The sequence below is a fragment of the Anser brachyrhynchus genome (genome assembly GCF_964034855.1).
Source record: "Anser brachyrhynchus genome assembly, chromosome: 9".
Taxonomy (NCBI): Eukaryota; Metazoa; Chordata; class Aves; order Anseriformes; family Anatidae; genus Anser; species Anser brachyrhynchus.
In genome coordinates, this window is record NC_137703.1 from 16,344,217 (window position 1) to 16,362,148 (window position 17,932).

At 53.5% G+C, this 17,932-nt stretch overlaps 1 long non-coding RNA gene across 7 annotated transcripts in view; it reads left to right on the forward strand.

Annotated features, from left to right (window-relative positions):
• LOC308199770 overlaps positions 1-17,932 on the forward strand; it is a 143,609-nt gene that overhangs the window by 68,324 nt on the left and 57,353 nt on the right. For 2 of the 7 annotated variants that reach the window (XR_013954933.1, XR_013954934.1), the window contains exon 1: positions 942-17,403. The exons of the other annotated variants lie outside the window; for them this stretch is intronic. This is a non-coding gene — a long non-coding RNA (uncharacterized lncRNA). Of the gene's footprint in view, positions 1-941; positions 17,404-17,932 lie in introns of those variants that run through there. 7 annotated transcript variants of the gene reach the window in all.

Here is a 17,932-nt window from a genome sequence, read left to right on the forward strand (position 1 = left end):
TAAATTGCGTAAGAGAGAGAGATCTGAGAAAATAGGAGAAAGCTTGTGCGCATCTATTAAATAAGAAATACTTTGTTTTGTAGTATTTTGTGTTAGCTTTCAGAGAGCATGAAAACAAAATATTTGAGGTTTGGAGCAACTGACGTGAAGACAAGCAAACCAACAGAGCAGCAGCGTGTTGGTCAAGGTTAAGACTCTTTTCTCATAATGAAAGATGTGCTCCTCTGAGCTTGCCATGGGCAATGTGTATGGGAAGCGTAAGAAGTCTGGTGTCATTTCATTCGCTGGCTTTTAACTGCTTGTGCTTTTGAAAATGAGATGATAGGTAATTATAATATAATTGCCACTTAGCGATCTTTATTAGCCTTTGGCATGATGGCCTTTCTGTGTGATTTGGGAGGCTTTTAATATGGTGGCCTGAGCAAATTCTTTATAGTTAAGACAGGAACTATTTGGCATACATTCGCCAATGCTTGTCTGGCTGCAGCTTCTCCACAGATTAGTTTTTCTGGGAAAGGAGAGAAAAGAAGGCAATACGAACAAGTCACAATCATCTGGTTCTAAGTATCCAGTACTGACATCAGATATCTTCTCAAAATCAGCTCACACGGTGAAAAAGAAAGGCTCAAAATCACCAGCCAGTGTGTTGAATAATTTTCAACAGAAAGAAACCACAATTAGTTCATGCACATTCCAGGAGTAGAGAGAAGACTGAATTTGTCAAGTAAATCGTTTCTTGTCAATTACTCGCTCCGTCTTAGTCCAGGTACCAGCAAGGCAGGGAATTTTCCCTGGGAATCAGTAACCTAAGATGGGAATAGTGGAAAAATCCACTTACCTGATAGCTCGGAAATGCAACTGTTTATTTCAGTATGAGTAAGGTGAAATGAAACATACAGCGTCATCTGAGGACTGAACAATAATTCTGGTGTCTTCAGGTTGTTTCTAGCAGATGCATCTGTGGCTATGCTGATTTTTCTCCTACGCTGAGATTCCTGTGCTCCGGCATTGGCCATCCCCGAGCCGCAGCTGTGTCTTTCCCGTTTCCAAAGGAAGCTCCCCCTCGGGTGGACCTGCCCGTGGTGCGTGCCCAGCGCCTCCCAGCAGGGCTGTGATCTTCTCATGGTTCTCCAGGCACTGCCGTGACATCAATAAATCATAATCAAGGAGTAATAGGAGTGCAGAACGAAGATGCAGCTAATACACCAACAGTCATCAGAGGTACACAGCTGGCATTAATACATCTTAGCCTTCGCTGGGTGAATTTGCATATATGGATTAACAAGCTCCAGAAGCAACGAGTGCTGGCCAAGCCCTTGGCTGTGCCTGTGGGGTCCGTCTCGGTGGGCTGCCCAGGACCTGTCCAAGGGCCATTGCCTGCGGGTCACTGAATGAAGCTGGTGGCACGAAGGGAGCAGCAGTCAGGTACCGTGCGCACGTTAACGGGATGGCTGGAGTTAAAACTCTGCTCCCGACTCCTCAGCACCTCTAGCAGCTGTCCCCCTACCTCCTCTCTCTGTTTTTATTTATTGGGCTCACCAGACATAACCTTTCCACCAGCATCAAAGCAGCTCAAAAAATAATTGGACCACGTGGGAAATGCGACCGTCACCTTCCGAAACCCGCCCGAGTCCCGCGGGAGCCCGGAGCGGGGCTGCCGGCACCAGAGGGGCTGCAGCACCCACAGCTGCACCCAGAGCACTTGGAAAACGGCTGCCACCGTGCAGCACCAGCTCCCTGACCTCAATTTTCTCCGCGGAGAAAAGAGCAGGTCAAGTGGAAAGCGCTTAAGGAGGAAATTTGTTTCCTTGCAGACGGGGAGTCAGGGAAGATAGGCGGCTATCGCGTGTGCTGGAATAAAGCAAATTAATTTTGTACTGTGCGGTGAATCGAGGAGCTGGGGGCAAGGGGGAGAAGAAAAGAGAAAGCGTGGAGGATAATGGACTTTGATGTTTTACTTGAACTCAACAAAACACCTGGCAAGAAGCAGGGATGCGAAACAACCACAGCTCACAACGCTCCTAACCGAGGCAACTGCTTCCCTTTTGTTTTCTTTCTTTACAGTCTAATCCCAGGCATTAACCGGAGTGGCTTATATTTCCACTGTAATAAAAGGTGCATTGTGAAGGGGAGATGGAGACAAGAGACTTTATTACCTGCCCCCGGAGGGCCTGTGCCACCCCGCTCTTGCCACGCCAAACTCCCCGAGCGAGGCCCCAGGGGGTCGCGAGGCTGCAGGGAGGTGCGGGGCTCTGGGAGGATGTGACCCCCTGAAATCAGGATTAATGCTGCATCTTTCTGGCAGGCTTCTTCCGAATGGCCATGCCTTCCAGCCGGTCCCTGGATCCCCAGCACTCGGAGCCCGTCAGAAACGCTGCTGTCAGCATCTCCCGCTGCTGCCACGCTTTCTCCCTCTCTGTCGTCTCTGCGTCGGATTCACATCCCTTGAATCAGCCTGGGTTTTGTTATATTTTTGCCTGCAAATACCAGTCAAGCTCTCGTTCCCCACTTCTGGGACAGGACCGGGCACAAACTATTCCAAATCTTGTCCACGATAACTTTTAAGTCAGGCTGGAACGAAAGTGACGGCGCTGTTGTACTGCGAGCTTCTAAAAATACATTACGTGGTTGATAACTGAATGCGAGATTAAAGGCAAGTTTTAAACTGGAGTAAGAGCTGCCTATTTCTGGCAAATTCCTGTCCCACCCCCTCATGAAATGTCATTGCACATCGCTGTTGTTTGGCTGGAAATGTTGGCGAACTGGCAGTCTCTGGTGAAAAAGCATCTGGCTGGGTCGTTCTCACCTTCAGCTAGCAGTGGGGCTGTGCCTCCCCTGGGGTGCTGGGGTCACAGCTGGTGCGGCGAGAGGCAGAACCCCAAAGCCCAGCAAGCTTAAGGGACATCTCTGCATCACCCACAGGGCTGGACAGGGGGGTGCAGCCTCCTGTGGCACGCGGTTGCCCCTGTGCCCAAACCCCAAGCTAGGAGCTGCTGGGGCAGGTTGCTAGCTAAGGATATTTTCCGTTGCTTCACCAAAAAAGAGGGTGTTCACCAAAAAAGAGGGCTTCCTCTATGTCTTTGTGCAAGAGGTTTGGCTTGTTGGAGGCTCAGCATGGACCTGATCACAGATAACATTTAATGAGCAACTTCCCGAGCAAGGACATGAGATCTTTTTTGATGGCTATGAGATTTTTTTTTGTGGCTATGCAATAAGGGCTGCCAGGATCCCTTTGTTCTAATTTACAGATCTGCAAACCAGCGAAGTGCATTAGACACATAAAAGTGCTTTAGGAACCCCAAACTGTTTTTGTCCCATTTTTCACCTAGCTCCAATACCTAGATCTATCTGCTTGGTCAAAACCGGGAAGGGTGAGCCCGTTACCTGTAGCTTTACTGACGGTGTCATCTGGCAGCCTACCACAAAACGCTGTTCCACAAAACGGTGACGATGAGGCAATGATGCCAATTTGCACGTTTCTGATAAAAACGGGTTCTTTTCTCTCCTTTCCCCAAGTCACTGGTTGAGAGCACCGAAGCACCAAACACACGGCAGGGGAAGGTGGTCCCGAGCCGTGCCCAGCCCGCAGCGAGGTCTGGTGCCACCGGGAGCTCTGCTCCTGCCTTTGCTGCAGCTTTTAGATCGCTGCCAGGCCAGCGGATGGCGGTGTTGAAGGTGAGGACCTCGCCTGCTGAGTTTCCGGCCAAAGAAAGCCCTTTCCTCCTTCCCTTGTATCCTGCGGCTCCTGGGGTCTGGAGGCTAAAGCATATAAATAAATAAGAAAGCAAAGTCTCGGTGAAAGTCAATGGCACTTTGAGCATCTTCTGAATACGGACGCGTGTGGATCGAGCAGGGCAGGGTGAGCGCAGAAGACCCGTTTGAGCATTTCGAACCTCGCCCTGCCCTCGCGGGAGCCTGCTCCCATTTTCTGTGCAGCTGCAGCAATGGTCCTGGAGGCGGCCGCAGCTCTGCCTTCCACACATAAATCCTCGGCAGGAGCTCATCTGGCCGAGCCTTAGAGCTGACTGCCTGGCTTTATGGACATCTCGCACATTTTTCATCGCTTTTGCCTCATCGGTGCCGCTCTCCTGCCAGAATGTGAAGAGCCATGAAAAATCTGATCTCTTTGAAGCTGACATTAAATTATGGCAAATAAATATGTCGCTTCGATACAGTTATCACCGTCCACGTTGTTCCAGTGCACCGTGTGAGGATATCATCCAAATATGTAACTGTTCATCTGACCTCCATTATTCTCCATAAGCTTTATTTAGAGGAGGTGAGTAAAAATAAATAAATAAAAGGCTTTTCCCTCGGGACTTCTTTTTCTTTCATACTGCGGTTTGCTAGATCTTATCTTACTACCGTGAATATATCTTCTTAAATCCGATTCTGTGGATAAAAAGCCGCTGGCAGCCTCCTGTGACCTACCTGGTAAGGCCGTGAGGGCGTTAAATAATCTGGTGTGAATTAAAAGCCTGGCGGAGACGGCACCCGAGTTCTGGCAGCTGGAGCGGGCGCAGGGAGGGCAGCGCTGCCCTGAGTGCACAGCAGCGTTCGCCCATCCCTTCTGTCTGCACGCCGCCTGGACCAGTTTCCATCCTGTACTTTTTGAAGCTGTGCAATCCCCCAAGGACGCTCAATCTGTTCTCCCGTTATGAGCATGTAGTGTTGTGCTTGTAAACGCCTGCCCGTGGCCTTTTCCGAACAGCGGCGCTTGGGCACGCAGGTACTGCTGCTAGGAACGGGTGCTGCTGGCGGGCGCGGAGCTGAGCATCTGTATGCGGGGGCAGTTAATGAAAAAGGAAACAGAGCCCACGCTCGGGGAAGAAATGGCTTGCAAAATCCTTCCCTCAGCTTTCTGTGCGCGGCATGTGCTGTTCCCAGCGCTTCTATCTGTGGTGGAGCAAATGCAACAGCCTCTGCTGCTGGCGTGGGACTCGTGGGTGATTTCCTGCAGGGTTTGTAATTACTTAATTAATAAAGAGGAAGAGCCTTGGTGTTGTCAGCTCGCACTCAGAGCAGGGAATCCAGAGCCAAACGAGAAAAAGTCTGAGGTAAATCCGAAGCAGCTCTGAACCTCTCCGAGCTGTTGAAAGCGAAACGTGGAGAGGCTGAAGCCTGGTTTGGTGCTCCCCGCACGTCTGAGCACACGTGGAGCTGGGGGATGACGAGGGAGCGGTTTTTGTTCTGTGCATGCTGGGTGGATGAAGCAGCAGTAAGCCAGGTAAACTCCGCAGAGATGCGAATACTGGTCCTGCTGCGGCCGTGGCGCAGAAAGCAAGTGTGTTGTAATGCTCAGGAGGAGCGGAGCCTGGCTTTGGCATTTCATACTTGGTTAATGATGCAATTCCCTGTGTCCCGGCATCTGACATCAGTGTACTGTAACCAGAGCTCCCATCTCGCTAACGCGGGTCTGCCAGGCTGCCGGTTCAGCCTGGTTAGCTGCTGTCGAGCAGCCCAGCTGGCAAAAGGGCTGGGACGTGCGCTTGCGATGCTCCAGCTCAGCGCACCCCAAAACTCGCTCCCCCCCCGCAGCCAGCAGCTCTGGGCCTGGGATGCAGGGACCGAGCAGCCTCTGCCTCCCCTGGGGCTGGGCTCAGCATCCCCGCCCGCCCCGATGGCTTTCTGGCCCCGTCGTGGTCTCCTCGCCCACCGGCCAGGCACAGTCCCCTGTGCAGAGGGGGCCTCCCGTACTGCTCATCAGCACCGGCGTGCGGATCAATGCCTCTCTCAGCGCTATTGCATAGCGATGTGGTGCTATTGATCCTTTCTGCTTTATTTTCTCCTACAACCCCCGAAACATCTCCTTTTTGTCAGGCTCCTGTGAGCTGTTCTCATGAGAAAACAGAATGGGCATTGTTAGGAGAAATCTTGCTGCATTTCCTTCGCTGAAAGGAACTCTGCCTTTTTATTGCACGTACAAGGTGTCTGAGCCACGCTGTTTTCTTGGGACCTTGTTTATCATCAAAATCCAAGATTTCTCCTCAAAAAATAATATAGCTTCTTTGCCAGCATCCTTCCCAAATAAACATGAGAGGGGGTAGAGGCGGTCGCCATGAATGCGTCTGGGAGTAGAAGGAAATGTGCTGGGACTGATGCAATAGGAGAGACGAGCATCACGCTAGCAGTGCCAATTAGCATAATCTTCCTCAAATCTTCTGTGTAATAGTGGTTATTAATAAGTGCATCATCTTGAACTCTTTTTTCTCTTTTCTAAAAAGGAAGCGGAGCGTTGTAATATTTCCCATCGCGTTGAGCTCCATGCTGGTTTGCTCAGGGTAAGGGCTGCTTTCCCGTGCCTGCGCTGTGTGCCAGCGCAGGGCAGGAATTTGGGCTCCGTGCCGATGAAATGACCCAGAGGAGGAGGAAGAGGAGATTTGCAGCAGCGATAAGCATCGCTTTAAGTGGGATCCCACTGATGGCAGAGGGCTGAAGTGCTGGTCCAAGTGCTTTTCTGTGGCCGTATGCTTTATGCAGTGCCGCGCACAAAATGCTTGTTGCATTACCGAAGTCATGCTCCTGGGGACAGCTCTTCAGACAGGGACGAAACTATTGCCTGTACCTCAGTGAGGCATCTCCAGGTGCTGTAAATCTGGCCAGTATTCCTGTGGCCCATTCACTTGCATGGAGAAATCCCCGCTGCCAGCCTGGGGATCAGTGCTGAACTCCAGACTTGTCGTTTTTGCTCTTTGTTCCCCCTCCTGACCCATCTCTGTCTCGCCTAGTTAGGCTGCAAATTCGTCAGGACCAGCATCTTACAAGCATACATCTCCTCACCCCGCGGTGCTCTGGGTCATTTTCTGCCTCCCTCTGCTTCAAGGCAATTAATAAATAACGTTCCCCCTCGGTTTGGTTATTCAGCCACCAAACAACTTAGTGGCGAGAGAGCGTGCAGGGAAAGGAAGCTCGGGTGCTGGGTGCCGGGAAGGGCTCGGCACAGAGACTGCCAACGCAAACAGCGAGATCTCCCGGGTACTGCAGCTGCCCCTTTTGTTTGCCCGCTGCTCTCCTTAAGCCTCAGCTGGGCTGGGGAGGACCCGTCCACGCACCGTGGCTGCGGGACGCGGGAGCAGCGTGGGCTCCTGGGCAGCTCTCATGCTGCTGCCCCCCAAATTCGGCCGTGGTTGCGGGGAGGGAGGTGGGAGCGCTCCCTCTGGTGCGTGACGTGCAGCAGTCATTTCTGAGGCGTGAGACGTGTTTCCCCAACGCACAGATACAGGCGTGTAGCACCGAGACGGATCCTGCCGTCTAACTAGCCACCTTGCTTGTGACTGGCAAATGACAGAAGTTCTCTTCCCTGCAGACAGGCGGTACCTTAACGCAGAGATAAGGTGGCCGGGCAGGCAGGCAGGCATGCGTATGATTTGCAGCTCCAGTTTGAAACCCCTACAGAGTGTAGTTCAGGCTTTATAAAATAAAAGCTAATAAGAATCATAACAATTTTGCTTTCTCTCTATAGCCTGCAGCAAGCCAGCCGCAACATGGGAATTGAAGAATAAAGGCCATCAACTTCCCATGGCTCCCCTCCTACTACCTTCCTCCTCTTGCTCCAAATTGTTTTGAAAACATTGCTTCTCCCTTGCCTATTTCATTTTTGCAATGAAGTCATCAAACAAGATGACAGGGACTTTCCGAGACTGAAATCAATCAGCAAGTTTCTCTTTTGCTTTTTCTGCTCAGGCAGGAAATAAGGGAATAAATGTTAAGAGAGTCCAAGGGAAGGGAAGGGGGCAATGGGTGGGTTGGATGCAGCCTGGGGAGGGGTAGGTAAGCAGATGGAGCTTCTGGACCCCGTCCAGCCCATCAAAAATAAATAAGCCCCTAGCATGTGGTTGTTCTGTTGCGAGAAGTTTCAGCACGTCACGACGGGGCTCTGCTGTCCGCCAGAAAATAAAAGAGACGTTCTCAGTGCATCCTGTCCCCTGCCACCGTGGCTGCGCTTAAAAGGGCGCTGTGGGATCTGCAGAGGACTCCTGCCAGCGCCCCAGCTGCACGGTCCTCTTGCAGTGCTAAAAATCACATTCAGCTCGTGCCAGGCTCCGACCGTCCTGCTCACATCCGTGGGTAAAGACCTTGTGTGCCGTTCTGCAATGCCGATGAGACGTCGTCATTTTTTATGATGGCTTTTATGCCGGCTTCTTCCCTATTCCTATCCGCTGTTCGGTGGGGACTGGCCGTGCATGGGAAGCGTGCTCTGTGCAGCGGCAGCACCTTCTGCCAAGAGCCATCCGAGTGCAAATTGCGCGGACATTATGCAAGAAAAGTGCTGACCTGGTAACACAGAGATAGCAGACACAAACCAACCAGTTTTACTGGAAAAGCATCTCCTTTCAGCAAAAAGGGTTTGAGACTCTGAATGCAAAGTTGACAATTTGCCCCCAGTTAACTTCTTCCCTTTACTCAGTTCGCCTTGGTGAGACCCTCTGGGTTCTCGTCTTCTTCCAAAACAAAGCAAGCAAACAAGAGGCAAAAACGAGACCACTGATCGAGCCCCTTCAGTGTATTTCTTGTTGGCCACTTGTTGTAGGGAGGACTTGGCTCAGCCTCACTTTACTGGTGAGCAGTGGTCAAGGCGGTAATGAAACCAGCATTTCTTGTGAGCCTTGGAAGCGTAAAATGAGAGTGCTTACCACACGTTCCCAATGTGTCTTCTCCTGAAAGGTTTTATTTCTGGCCGGTAGAGATGCGCGCTTATGGCCAAGCCATTACCTCAAGTGGTACCAAATGTTGGCTTCATTCACTGTTATTTGTAACATATGCTCCTGTACTCAGACCAAGCCAGAGCAGGCTTAATAGCAGAAAACTTCATTTAGCCTTCGTTTAGGGTGGGGAGAGCTTGCAAGGGGGCAGTCCTGGTGTGGCCAGGTGATGTCAGGAGCTTGAATTGCCCTCCAGAGCTCCCTGAGCGCTGCACAAGTGCTTCAGGACGGGGCACAGCCACCAGTTACACCCCGCTGGGAGGTGCCATGGAGCAGCCGCGAGGTGACAGGGCCTGCCGGAGGGGGTCCCGTTTCCCATGGTGGAGGCCTGCAGGACTCAGAGGCCCCAGAAGCCCGTGGCCGGGGCCGGAGGGGCGGTAAGGGAGTCGGGTGCGTGCCCTCAGCTTCTCCTGAAGCCCAGCGATCACACCTCGTGTTGTACAGCTGTGCCTTGCCATCGGGCTTGCTCGGCGACTTGAGCAGAGGACATCCTGAAGGTTTCTTGGTCCCTGCCACCTCCAAAGCTCATGCCAAGCCCCCCAGCAGGTGCTGGGGCAGCTCCCGGCGTCAGTGACGGTGGGACGAGGACCGCAGTGCTGTCACCACTGGGTACCCGACGGCAGGAGCCAGCTACAGCACACGGTGCCGGGACGTGCTGCTGCCTTGTACATGTAGCAGCACCGGCGGAGAGTGCGAGTTTGGTGTTAATATGGAAATATGGATAAAAGCTTATGCTGTGACAATGATTTACTGCTTTGGTAACTGCACCTGATAACACAAATTTATCTTGGTCTCTCCACTTCAATTAGATTTTTTCTAATATGTGTTTTGAAATACAGATTCTCTTGGTCACATGAATTTGTAGGAATCACTGCGTGACTCGGAGCATTCGAATCGATACAGGAACATTGCCTTGCATTTTGCTCCAGCATCTTCCCATGTATATTCCACCTTGCCATATAATGCATATTTTCAGACGCTCTGCTTAAAAAAGCAAAAAAAAACAGGCAGGCTCAGGCAGCACCGAGGGGATGTGGAGGGCGTCGTTCCTAAAGGACCTGTTGGAGATGCTGCTGGCCCGACGTGGCCGGGCTGGAGATGGGCACGGAGCTGCCCACGGCATGGAGCCTTGGGGGACATTCGGGGCCGGCGAGGCAGCGGGCATCCCGGTGGGATACAAACCCTGCACGTCTCTCTGCCTGTGTCTTAATCACCGCTCCAGGGAGGAGGCACTGCAGATGTTGCTCCCTCCTGGTGGAGGTGCAGCAGCAGTGTGAACGTCAGCGCTCCCCCAAAAAAGGGACAGCGCCCGGTGGGCTGTTCATGCCTGTCTAATGAGGTAACGAGAAGGCAGGCGGGTCCCAAGCAGCGCTGTAAGTAGCAGTTAGTCTCTAATGAATATGTTAGGCGAGAAACCATACCAGGCAGCCGCAGCAACCAGAAATATGTTCCTGCCACGCAGCAGTAACCAAGGTCACTTTTCAGTTTACCTGAAAACGCAGTGAGTGGCGCTGGTTTGGATGCTGGACATGACAAAGCAGCTCTGACCCTTGAGCGGGAGCAAATGCCAGCGTTGTGTTTGGTCCATAAATAATAAGCGCTGGGCTTTGCCGGTACAAGTCATTAGTCCACCTGCTTGCGTTTCCCGGCTGATAGCAGCCATTATTCTTAGTCATTCTCCAAATTTCCGCAAAGAGAAACGGGTCCATTGCTTTTTTCCGAGGCTGCTGTTGCTCTCGCGGTCCTGCTTCTCGCTGAGCGGAGTTCTTTCGCCTCTGTGCGCCCTACGGTGCTGACGGGCACACGGGCACCTCGCAGGCGGGATGGGATGCCTGGGGATGTCAGGGGCTGGCACTGCTGGTGGCCTGCAGCAAGCTACCCCGGGCAGCTGCAGCCGGAGGGTGGGCAGGTGTCTTCTAGCAGGCGCAGTGCAGGTCTTTTCCTTTCCAAGTCAGATTGCATCTCCTGCAGTCACACGTGGGGTCTGTGGATCCCCTGTTTGATCTGATGCCGTGGTTCAGCACCGTTGGATGGAGACATCGCTGGTCTTCTGGTTGGTTGTGTGATTCCAGGAGCTGCGCTGTCTTCTGACACCAGAAATCCTGCAAAGAAGCTCCGGGACTCAGCGTGAGCTCACACGTGTTGCTCATGCTAGCAGCAAGGACAGGGACTCTCCAGGGAAATGCTCATCAGCGGCACGGTATGGGCTGTCCTGAGGTGTGAAGTGTCTCCTAGAGTCCTGAGCCTTCAAGGGCCTTTGAGGAGGAACAGCACAGAAAGTTTGGACCAGATCACCCCATCCTTCTCGCACACCTCCTCTTTGGGTCTGGAGCTCCCTCTGAAGAGGATGTGACTGACAAACCCGCAGCAGCATGTCCCTCTTTTAAAATCGAACTTCGCGCAATGCTTCAAAACCCCGTCCTGTTTGAGCAGATCACCGCAGCTGCCCCTCGAGTCAGAGGGGAGGAGATGAGCACCGGAAAGCTGGGACCTGGTGCAGTCACCGAGCTCCACGTCACCACGTTTCCTCCCAGCGGGCTGCCTTCGAAGGGCTGTCGGAGCAATTGACATTTAGAGAAATTTTGATTTTTGAAAGGACTTGATTAATTTATTCATGTTTTAGCTTCCCGGCGAACAAAGCTAAGGCAGGATCACCTTTCTCCACAAAGGCCTGATGTCTCGCTGGAATGACACATATTCTCAAAGATATTGGAGATTAAAGAGGCATTGCTCCCCCGGCAACGTGGTATTCAAAATTAAGTCCGGAAGACCTTCTGATGGACATTAGTAAGGAACACAGTGTAGTCATTTCCATTTCTGTAAAATGGAGAGTAAATGGGTTGTGTCCCCCTGGAGGAGAGGGAACGTGGAGATCTGTAGAAAGCTCTTTCAGCTGTTTCCCCCCCCCGTCCCACGTGTCATTATTGAAAAATACCGTGTTTCTGCCTGAAAATTGGGCCTTTCCTTTAGCTGTACACCTATCCTTCACATCTCTAATAGTTATCTCTGTAGCAGTAGAAGTGATTCCTATATAGCGAAAGATCTGTTGAATGGATGGGAATATTTGGATGGACTGAATTATGTAAAACCAAAGACATTGCCATCATCATTATTATTACTATTACTGCTGTTAGACACACCAGTCGCACATCGGTCATCCTGCACAAATAACACTCTTTGCAGGAGAAAGTCAGGAGCCAAAGGAGTTGTAAATTCCCCGTCTTGCACTCAGCCAGCCGTGGTTACACTCGGCTGAGCAGAGCAAATAAAGGAATCGCGAATGGTCGCCAGCTCCAGCTCAGGATTTAGTCCGACCGTGTCCATGCAAATATTTTGTATTTGCCCAAATGTACAGAGAGGGACTTCTGTTCTTGCACGCAGGGTCTGGAAAGGCTCTCGGTGCTGGTGAGTGCCTTAGCACGCAGGCTGGGCCACGGGTAGGCGGTGAGGTGAAGGATGGGCAGGCTGCAAGCAGGGTGCTGGGAGAGGAGAGGTCCTGCTCTGTAATTCCTGCTCCAGGGATTGTTGCTTTGCTTTATGCCATGGCTGTTGTATAAAATAAGTGTTATCTGGTTTAGAAGAGACTGAACCTTTCCTTGCTGGGGAGCCAACCTCTCCTGATGTGGAGACTTTGCCTCCTTCTCCCTGCTCCTAAGTGTCTGACATTGTCGCTGTGTGGTAGCCCAGCTCGGCCTCATTACCAAAAGCACAGGTGCTGGGGCACCCTCAGAGGGGGGAGAAGACACAGCTGAGGCTGAGGAAGGCATTAGATCTGCATCTGCCCCTTCCTCGTGAAGAAGGCAGCGGTGGGTGCTCGTCTTCGTCAAGCCTCAGACAAGGGAGATGGAGGGATGTAAGCTGGAGGTGGTCACTGACCTGGCCAGCCCCGTGGTGAATTTTGGACACGCTCAGGGTTCTCCTGGTCCCTGCACTCTGCTCAAGGTCCTGGGGGGTGTTTGCATCCTGGTGGGCAGCAGGAGAAGGAAGAAACCGGCCCTTCGTTAGCCAAAGTCGCTGTAATTGACACAGAGCTGCGCGCAGAAATGGCCCTTGGGCTCCAGGAGTCGCTGAGGTGATGCGGGAGAAAGTCACCCGGTGTCCCTCGTAGCAGGGAGAGCATTTGTAGAGCTCACCCACCGCATGCGGGTGTTGTACCAGAGCTGTGTTAAAGGCGGTGTGGGACACAGGCATGCCCGCAGTGGGAATCGTGTGGGTACCGCAGGTAGGAAGGGCCCTTTGAGTGTGAATCCCACCCGGCAGCCTGTGAAGCCAGCTTGTGTTCTTTCTCGTCCTCCTCAGTCAAGACAAAGTCCTTGAATAACTATAACCAAATGCAAAAGGCTTTATGGTAAAAAATAAAAAATAAAAAAAAAAGAAGATTTGGGGCAGATTTGGGAAAAAAAGCAGCAAAAATCCCTCAGACCTCTTTAAACAGAGGTCAGGTTTTCCAGGTTTAACCCTACTTGTTCAAGGTTAGCATCCTCACAGCTCCAGCCTCCCCTTTGCTCAGCCCTCCGAGGGGAAGGAGGGGATGGGAGAGGAGGCTTCGTTAGCAGCAGATGCCATCTTTTCAAGCGTTCCTTCGTCCTCTGCTTCGTCTGCACATCCATCCCATAACAGCATTACAGGGGGTGAGGGAGAGGTGTGTTTGTTTGTGTCTCTCTGAATTCTGTCCTCCAGGAATGGGAACAAGGCTCCATTTATCCTTCAGCGCGGCGATGGTAAAATAGAATTACTGGTTAATAAATCAGGTTAAATTATTTTCCTTTTAACACTTCAGGAGAGGGAACGTGGCCACTATCAGCCTGCCTTCAACCTAATGCGAAAACCCCTGTGTGAACAGTCGGTGTGCGCTCGCCAAAGCCTGTGTTCGCTTCCTAAATGCCACCAGCCTTTTCATCACTCATCCCTGCTTCTCTGCTGGGTGCTGGTGGCCCTGCTTAAATCTCACCTCTGATGGATCAGATTTTCTCTGTAGAGCTAAGCACAGGACGGGGTAGGGTTGTGTGACGTGGTTATGAGCCATGGGAAGTTCCTGCAGCAGCATCTTGGTGCCCGGAGCTATTTTGTGGCTCCAGCAGGAAAGCTTCACTTGCTCGCACGCCTTGTTTTTGCCATTCCTAGCTGTTTTTTCTCCCTGTCGAAAGCACTTGTCTCTTGCAACCAAACAGAAGTAGCTGGAGTAAATGTTTTCACTGCAGCGGTAGTTTTTCTGTTAAACAAACAATTAGAAAGCGACAACTTCCTGCCACTTCACATGGCTGCGTGGAGAAAACCAAGCTATTTTTTTAGGCAAGCTGGAAAATGGAACCACACACAGCCCCTGAAGAGTTTTGCTCAGATTCAGCCGGCTAGCTGAAAACGTAGGAGGTAATTGTGTTTGCCCCAACGCTTCCCTTTCCGCCCCAGGGGTGAAACGCTCCCCACGCCCCAGTTTGCCCCCAGTGCTCCCACCGGCTCCAGGAGCCGGGAGGAGCTGCCCGAGGGAGCAGGGGCAGGACGGCACCGAAGATGTGCCCAGAGCTGCCCCCTGCGTGCTGCAGGAGCTCCAGCCTCGTGTCCCCGGCTGAGGACCCCGATGCACGCCGGCCCCAGCCCCCTGAGCTCCGCGTGTGACCTTGAAAAGCGAAGGCATTAATCCTGGCGCTCCTAATCCCCGTGCTGACGAAGGACAGCGTTATCGTGCTGGCAAAGTCAGGGGGAATGGCTCACGACGGCCTCCCTCCCCGCGGCTGCTCCTGCATGATATTAACTTTATCTACCGATTGCTGAGCCGCCGGCGGGGGAAGGAGGAGAGGAAAGGCGAGGGCTTCTACCTGCCACGCCAGGCAGCAACCTGCTTTAGGGACGGCTCCCAGGGGGGAATGTTAAGGAACCCCTCACACCCCATTTTGGGGGCATCCTGCGGTGGTCCCCGCCTCGCCACGGAGCATCGCCATGCCAACGGGCAGGATGCGGCCACCATCGACTTCTCTTCTGCGCATCCTCCTCCCCCCAAAACATCGCCTCCCCTGGAAGGACAAACGCCTGCCGCCCCTCTCTGCAGCTCTTCCTCGGGAGGTGTGCGCACGGGAGGTGGGGAGGGAAAGCCAGGAGCACCCCACGCTGCTGAACTGCCTGGAGCGGGGCAGGGAGGCGCTGTGCGGGATCCTCAGCGCTGCGGAGGGGCCCGTGGCAGAGGCAGCCCGCAGCACTGCTCGCCTCATCCCGAGCATCTGTCCGGGCTGCCCTGGGGAGGACCGCACAAGAAATAGGGTTTGGGAGTTTCAAATCCCGTTCCTCACCCTCTGGCTTTTGCTCTGCATTGGGTCATTAAGTCTTGCAAAAGCTTTCACATAAAACAAGAGGTGGAAAAGCACCTCGGGGAACCCCCTGCCTAGGGAAGCCATGAGGAGGCTCCAGCTGGTGTGTTTAATTTGGAACCAGGGCTTGTATGGGGAGGAAGCCACATCAGTGCCCCGCATCCCATCTCTAGGGTCAGGAGCCTTCCTCCTCCTCCTCCTCCTCCTGCCTCTCGCCCAGCACGCACTCGGCTGCGAGAGGCAGGAGAGCCCCAGTGGGTGAGGCTGGGAGGGGAGGTTGCAGCTTCCCGTGCTTCGGGGGTGACGCAGCTCCGGTCGGGGTCCGGCTTCCCATTACCCCTGCGGCGCTCCTCACTCTGCCTCTCCCCATCTTTGTCACCCGGGCCTTGGGAAACCTTCCTGTCAAAATCAAGAGTTTCTCTTTCAAATCCATATTCTCTGGCTGAGGCCAGAAAGTTAAAAAAAAAAAAACAACTCCTAAAAACGCCTGCCCGCCTACGGGACCCCCCCTGAGCCGCGATGTCCGCAATACCCGGCATCCCCTGCAGCTGCCCCGAGGTCAGCGCGGTGCTCGGGGACGGCTCCTTCGGGGCCGGCAGCCTCAGCCATCCTGCACGCGGCCGTGGAGCCTCCTCCTCTTGTACCCGGGGCTGGCAGGGCCAAGGGAAGAGGCGCAATTGCTCCTTGGGGCTCCTGTTCCCCAGCGCAGGGGATCGGGCTGGGTTTTCCTCCGGCTTGGTGCTTAACCACATGGCTAATTTAAAGCATGTGCTGCTCTTCCTGAAGCCGGCTGGGGTTTCGGCATATGCTTAACGTTAACTACAGCTTTATGAGGCTGCAGGCTCAGGAGGCTATCTCTGGTCCTGGATATCCTCGAGTTTGCCAAGAACATTTGCTTGCGTAGACATTTACAGCAACACCCCAGCGCAGATAAGCCCAAGCAACCGCTTTCCTTCCAGCAAATGTTCTCCCGTTGCTGTCCCCATGGGCTTGTTCCTGCAGCACTTAACCCAAACTCTTCCTCCGGGTACCGTCTGGCCAGCCAGCCCTGGGGACCTTCACTGCTCTTTCTCCAGCCCCAGCATCTTCCTCCCTGAACTAGGGTTTTGGCAGGAGCTGGTCCATACCAAGCCAGGCGAAGTGGCATGGGTTCGTCCTCTCCGTGCGAAGGCCCTTCCAGAGGCAGCACTGGCAGCGGTGTTTCTGCATTGCCTTCACCCAGAAGGAGCAGCAAGTGAAGGGGGAGAGCTGCAGTTGCCTGGCGTGGTTGGGCAGCATGTAACACACATTAAATACGGGCTGAGAGAGGGGAAAACAGCTGCTCTGGGCTGATAGCCTCGGCGTTTTTGGAGCCTGGCTTTGTCAAGCAGCTGCAGAACTTAGTGAAAGGAATAAAAAGGTCTTCCTCGTCTCCCTCCATCCTTTCCCCTCTTTAAATCAATCCCCAGCCCTTCCCTGCCGGTCACCTCTCCCACGAGCAGGAATTAGTCTCCTTTGGTTTTGCCTCCAGCCCCTGTGCTGCCCTGCGCCGTGCCCTGACCTTCGGCAGGCTGAGCAGTGAGAGCATCCCTGCCCTCCTGTCCCCGGGCTGGCGCTGAGGGGGACGGAAAAAGCTGCTGGGACCCCCTCCAGGGATGATGGTGGCCATTATAGGGCCGGATTGTTTCTAATTGCAAGCCCAACAAAGTGATACGAGGAATAATGCTGCAAACCACTGTGAAAGGGCCAGAAATAATCGCAGCGGGCAGCTAGGTTGCTGCAGGAGCAGTTCGTTGCTGGATGGAGGGGAGGCTATGGGAAAACAAGGCATGGGGTGGGGGAGGAACCGAGCCAGCTGCCAGGCTTTGTTGGCTTTGTGGATGCTGGTTCCTTGCTTTTTCATGGCCTCCCTGCTTCATCAGGGTGTTTAATAGGCTGGTTTACCATGAGGCTTGCGTAGGCTTTGGACTTTGCCATCCATTCTTGGCTGGGCTGCGTCTGGTGTCCCCACTCGGGCAGGCTTCTCGGACCCTGAGCACTGGGGGCTTAGGGCAGGAAAACTTTTGTGGGGCCAAAGGCACTGCCCGTGGCACAGCAGTGCTTGGCGGAGGGGCGTGCATCTCGGGGACACCCCTGGGTTGGGCTGCTGCGAGGGCAGCTCCGTGGAGAGGCTGCACTCAGGGTACCGCTCCTGCTGGCTTCGGAAAAACACAGCTTCAGCGCCGGCCTCCTCTCCTGATGCTAAAAGATCCGAGCTTTTGGGGGCAGCTTTTAAGGAAACCCAGCCCCTGGGCTGCAGCTCTCCCTTCTGCCCCTCAGCCAGCACGAAATGTAAAATTTCGTCAGCCCTTCCGTGCGTTTGGCTGGGACTCTTGTCACCGCCTGGACACCCATTTGTGAACAGCAACACCAGCGAAAAGGTAGGTAAATCATCCCAGGTTTGTGGGGAGGTAAATACCTCGCCCTCCAGTACCCCTGACAGCCCGCGACACAGCTGAGCTCCCCCCAGGAGCACGCTGCCGTCTATCTCCTCCAGCACGGATCCTTCCTCCTGGCCGGGGCTGCCGTGGCCGCGGGTTCAGCTGAGAGCTGCTCCCAGCCCCGGCCTCGCAGGGGGAAAATCCGACGCTGGAGGGGAGCCAGCGCTCACTTATCTGCCTTGCTTCCAGCTGCCGAGAAGAATGAAATGTTTTTCACTCGGTGGCTGCGCCGTGTTTTGCTTTTCCCCTTTACCTCCTTTTTTCTTTCTTTCTTTTTTTTTTTTGACTTCTGTTAATGCGATGAGGGGGAATCCACTTATCGCCGCCTGCACAGGGCTTTGGTGCCGAGCCGCAGCAGGCACCGCGCGTGCGGGGCCCCGCCAGCACCGCCACGGCTCTGGGATTAGGGCATGGCAGCCTGCACACTGCTAATAAGAAAAGGAGGGGAGAGGATTAGAATTTGTATTTT